Raw genomic sequence first — 6,000 nt, 5'->3', positions numbered from 1 at the left:
GCCAGCGAGATCCCCTTCCGCTCATTGGACACGGCCACAGGGGCAACGATGAGCTTCGGGAGGCTGGATCCATCCTTATAACACAAAAGAGACTGCACCGTGTTTTTAGAGTTTTTAGTTATTTTATGTGCTTTACTTGTTTTTATTTACTGTACTGTGTTTTTATTATTCAATGTTTGAGTGGGGTTTTTAAATTCTGTCTGACAGCCATGACAAAAGATAAATTTAAAGTTATCTATCTATCTATCTATCTATCTATCTATCTATCTATCTATCTATCTATCTATCTATCTATCTATCTATCTACCTATCTACCTATCTACCTATCTATCTATCTATCTATCTATCTATCTATCTATCTATCTATCTATCTATCTATCTATCTACCTATCTACCTATCTACCTATCTATCTATCTACCTATCTATCTATCTATCTATCTATCTATCTATCTATCTATCTATCTATCTATCTATCTATCTATCTATCTATCTATCTATCTATCTATCTATCTATCTACCTATCTATCTATCTATCTATCTATCTATCTATCTATCTATCTATCTATCTATCTATCTATCTATCTATCTATCTATCTACCTATCTACCTATCTACCTATCTATCTATCTATCTATCTATCTATCTATCTATCTATCTATCTACCTATCTACCTATCTACCTATCTACCTATCTATCTATCTATCTATCTATCTATCTATCTATCTATCTATCTATCTATCTATCTATCTATCTATCTATCTATCTATCTATCTATCTTCTCCCGGCGGCGGCCTTCTTCTTCGGGGCTTTGGCCGTGGATTTAGCCGGCGCAGCTGCTGGAGCTTCTTCTATCTACACAGATAACACTTGTTAAGGAAAAGTCAGACAGTCTTTCTCTCACTACCCAGAACTCATAGCTCTCACCTATGGTCATGAGCTCTGGGTAGTGACCAAAAAAAACTGTCTTATGAATACAAGAAGCTGAATTGAGTTTGCTGTTTCTGTTGAAAATGATACAGATCAGAGCGTCAAGACTGAACACCAATTAAGAAAAGCAAAACAATGAGTGTAAAAGCTGCAATGTTCAGTGATAATGCATTGTTGCATATGATCCCTTTCACACCGATTTAACAATTTTGACCTGATGTTAATATGGAAATATTGATTGGGGCTGCTTTGAAGTTATTTGGCTGAACTGTGTGTTTGTGCTCATTTGAGTTGTGTGTTTAGACATGTGGTTGGGTTTGTGTGAGGCTGAGGCCAGGAGTCCTGACAAAGTGACAAAAGCTCACTCAAGAAAATGGAGCATGTTTGCTCAGTAAGAATAGCCTAAAACACACAACCAACACAAACAGTGCTCCCGAGCAGGAGGACTGGCAGGAGGTAAAGGAGAGGATAGAGAAAGGTAGGGATGGGGTGAACATGACTGGAGCTGTTAATTCACCTCAGGACAAGCACAGACACACAGAGTGAAACTGTGACGCATTAAATGACTCTTCCTGGAATTCTCCACTTTATACGTCTAAGTGTGTGGTGAGGATGATCTGTGCATGCACATCCACAGCTGCAAAGTATCGCTGTTGTGACACTTCCCAACCACAAAACAACACCTCTGGAGAAGTTCAGGAGACTAAACACAAACAAATAAGAACACAGCAGCCCTGTTCCTTTCCTTTTAGGGAGAAAAAACACTTCTTTCACTCTGTAAATGCAGTTTAGTTGTGTGGGAAATTTTGAAAGACAACTAACGTAGAACCAGGAACATGGTGATTTGTAGATGTGTGGTGGTCAGCCAAGAGCCAGGGTTATACGAGTCCACCAGATAGCCAGACTGCCTCCAGGAGGGAAGCTTCCAGATGGAAAGAGGCTTCCAGTCCTCTGTCATCACATGTCAGTATGTCAGGGAATGCACAGCCAACCCAACCTCTTTATCTGTACCATAAAACATCAAGAGGCAGTAGTTTTAATGTGAAAGCAGAGCCAATCAGAATGAGGGCCAATAGTAGCAGCAGGACTGGACATGATGCCTGGAAATATCCACCACCAGGTGTACAGTCCTGCCATATTCTGTCACGTGTTTTTCTCAATAGTTTGTGCAATATTTATTTCAATATCACGCTTTGTTATGGATTTTCTCTGAGCAATATTTGCCACAAGAATTTCCCCCTGGGTTAATAAAGTTTAATGTAATGTCATGTGATCTCATCTTTTGAAAGTAATTAGCACACAAGTGTAAATATTGTATTTCTCCTGTGGTTTCTTCAGCATCACTGCAAACCCACATTATTCATTATTATATTCTAAATCATGCTATGAAATGCAAATTAAGAGCCAAGAACAGATAGTGTGACATTTTAACATGTTTTAAATGAGTGACTTTCAGTCTTTAAAGTAGAAATCATGATTTGGTAAATAAACAACACACATTATGGTCTTTATTATTTATGTAACAATGGCATTAGTTGGACTATCACTGGCAGACTGTACAGGACACACTTGTGTCTGTTGTAACACCTTGATGCCACATGCTGCAGCTGAGAAGGCCTGAAAACTAATTGGAGCAGAAAATGGACGGTGAAATGGATCAGCGACTAGTTAAAGCAGACACGTTCCGCTATCCCACAGGCAACATTAAGAAATTAAAGTTGACTAAACCTTCTGAAAAATTCAATTATTCTTCCAGGATCACTGGACATATTATGTCAACACTGAAATAAGATTATCAAAAGTGTTTAAAAAAAAAAGTTCAATCTATTCAGATAACACATTTGGGGCATGACAGGTGGTGTCGATGTAGGGGTGTTTGAGCTCATGTGATAAGGCTGTGAGGGTACATCAGACTTGGAAACCTCTTTCAGCAGCATGCACAGTTTGCACATCACTGATTGCCACTGAAAAATCATTTGTAAGATTAAAAACAAAAGTCCAGCAAAGACCCCAAAGTGATTTAAATATTAAAAGATGTACACATTGTAACACGCAATGACAACTGCAGGTGTAAGACAAATACAATTTTAGTATGCACCACTGATGAGAGGATACTACTACAAAACTCAGACTGTCAATTATAAGTCATGGAGAAAGAGGAAATTATCACTGTGAGTCAAATTCTGATAGATCTGAAGGTTACTGGTAGATTCCAGACACAAAATAATGATTTACTACTGAGAGACTGGTGAATTTCAGCATATATCTATCAGTGAATGGTACATGCTCACATTTGAAAAGAAATCATAACTCATCAACCTCCACAGGTATCAAAACCCCACAGCATTATAAACCCTCCATCAGCCAGAGCTCTACTGTTTCATGTTCATTTGTCCAGCCGTCACTTCACTGGTGGGATGAAAGTTGCTTTTCACTGAAATGTATGTTGCACCAGTGTGTGCGTGCGTGCGTGCGTGCGTGCGTGCGTGCGTGCGTGCGTGCGTGCGTGCGTGCGTGCATGCGTGTGTGTGTGTGTGCGTGCGTGTGTGTGTGTGTGCGTGTCCCTAACAGGACTGAAAGGACTGCAGGGGGAAGTCTATGTCATTATATTATGTACAAAAAAGACCAGGCTGGAGTCTATTCAAAAGGCTCTTGCGAATTGAAAAGACCTCTCACACATTACGAGGAATCCCCAAAGCCTTTTTAATTTTTTTCTTCAAGCATCATTGTGCGCTATTTACTGCAGAGCTCATTTATCAGAGGAGTGAAAGACACACATCTTAATGGGTTTATTTATTATTAATCTGTGCAAAGAGAAAGGATATGTATTCTTCTGCTCTCACAACACATACGACCGATAAAAGCACAGCAGTGGCTTAGCTACCAGCTGTGTATGTCTGACTACTGTAAACATGCAGCATAATGATGCATCAATACCTCATTAAAGTCAGACTGAGTTGCACAAAAACATTAGGATGGGCAGGAACAGGGACTCTTTAATCCACGCCTTGCCCTATTATTGCTCCATTTTTTGCAGTGTCACAAACTGACAGGTCTGAACATGAAGGTGGCAAAAGCCAGCCAGGTGGAAAACACAAAAACTGTGGGTGAACAATTTATAGTATAAGGCTGCATATTATATGTTAAATATTGATGTAAAACACAGTTATTCTGAAGTGATCAGACAGATTTTAAACAAAAGGTCACAAGAGGATGTGGTCCTACCTTTGCCTGGATGTGAAATAAAGCTTTAAGTACCCAAATCTTCTGTATGGAAGCTGAACTTTGACATTTACAGTATTACTTCTCACCTGGATATTCTGCATGGGCCCCATTTAATATATCAATAGTAATATAATATGTGACCGTCCTTTATTAGTCACAATGAATTGGTTTGATCAACATAAACCTATATCAGTAGAATTCTGTCAGTACTGTCATGCCATCTGTGCAATAACAACCTTACCTTAGTACCGTACTTTCACTATTTGCACTATTTTATATTCTCAGTCCTGCAGTTCACTTGATCACTTTATTTTGTATATAGTACCTTGTTTGATTCCTTTTAATTTTAATTTTTTAAGAGTATTTTTATCTGTTTTTATTCTTATTTGCACTGCTGCTGATTGTCGTGTTCTTCCAAACAAATTTAGTTGTTCTTCTGCACAATGACAATAAAGTCTCTTTATCTTATCTTTATCTTTTATTCCTGAGTTGATCTTAAAGACACAGTGTCTGGGTGGATCTCTGCTGCTCTCTATGGGTAATGTAGCTTTATAACACGTTTTTAAACAGGAGAATTCTGCGTTGTTATCATGCAGAGGTTACTATCTAGAGGTAACTTTGACTTTAAAAATGAGAGAGAAACGTTCTGAACTTGCAATGCACAAGAAGCATCTGCTGATGTGAAGTACGCTTCGTTTAACAGAAGAGACACTGTGATGAACTGATTTGCATCAAGTTGGACAGGGTTGCAGAGAAATCTTCAAAGAGGTCAGATGTTTATGAACTGATTTAGTTTTGTGGTTGCGCTCACCAAGAAGTGAGTGCAGAGCTAAGATGGCCCCGAAGACTCAACACTTTCCTCATCATACATTCAAAAAAGGATTACGTTCATGACTCTGCTAAACACGGATCATGGTGTTTGGTTGCATGGAGCATCACTTTTCACCTGAACTTTACCCAGTGGGTACCTTTATAGTCCACAATGTGACTGGGAGCACATTGTATATGATTTTATGACTAATAATTCAACAAACTAGGCGACTCCAAATGGAATTACCCTCTATATGATTTCAGTGTACTTCCTTTGGTGCTTTAAGCATCTATAGTGACGTTCATATCATGAAAAATGAACAGCGTCACATGTTGTATCCTAAACTACTGAGTTAGAACTCAAGATGAAACTAAATGTTGTTGTCCTGTGGTTCCCTCTGCTGGTGGTGTAGCATATTTCACAACAAGTTACTTTTAAAAAAAAAAAAATAGTAATCAACGGACCATGGGCCAAAACAAACACATTTTCTGAAGTTTTGATGGTACATTTTTTTATTATGTTTTTTTTTTTACTATAGTTTCCATATTTTCTTCCTGTACTTCACTGAATGTATCTCATCCCCCTATATCCTGTTGTAATGCTATGATACTGGATCATACTTGACATTGACATAAGGCTATATTTATTAATTTGTGACGATGACGATGACGATGACGATGATGATGATGATGTTGATGATGGTGATGATATAAGAAGTTGGATATAGTATTATGAAGTTGTATATTTATTTGATACATTGCACTGCTGTCTGCAGATGATGGGTGATTGTTGAAAACCAACCAAGAGGCCTTTAGAAAATGTACAATACCTTAAACACAAAGTATTTTCTACTTGAAAGCAGTAAACCGTATCTAAAATGGATATTTACAGCCAAGTTGCCCTTAAAGTATTGCTTCATTCAGTGCACTGTCTTTCATTATATCCTCCATTTGTTTTACCACCACTTGTCCACATGCACCATTAATAAAGTAAAATTATTTCAATCCACTCACTGAACTCAGTGATCTTTGGGGGAA

This window comes from Amphiprion ocellaris, chromosome 5 (genome assembly GCF_022539595.1).
Source record: "Amphiprion ocellaris isolate individual 3 ecotype Okinawa chromosome 5, ASM2253959v1, whole genome shotgun sequence".
Lineage (NCBI taxonomy): Eukaryota > Metazoa > Chordata > Actinopteri > Pomacentridae > Amphiprion > Amphiprion ocellaris.
Note: the sequence above shows the minus strand (reverse complement) of the source record.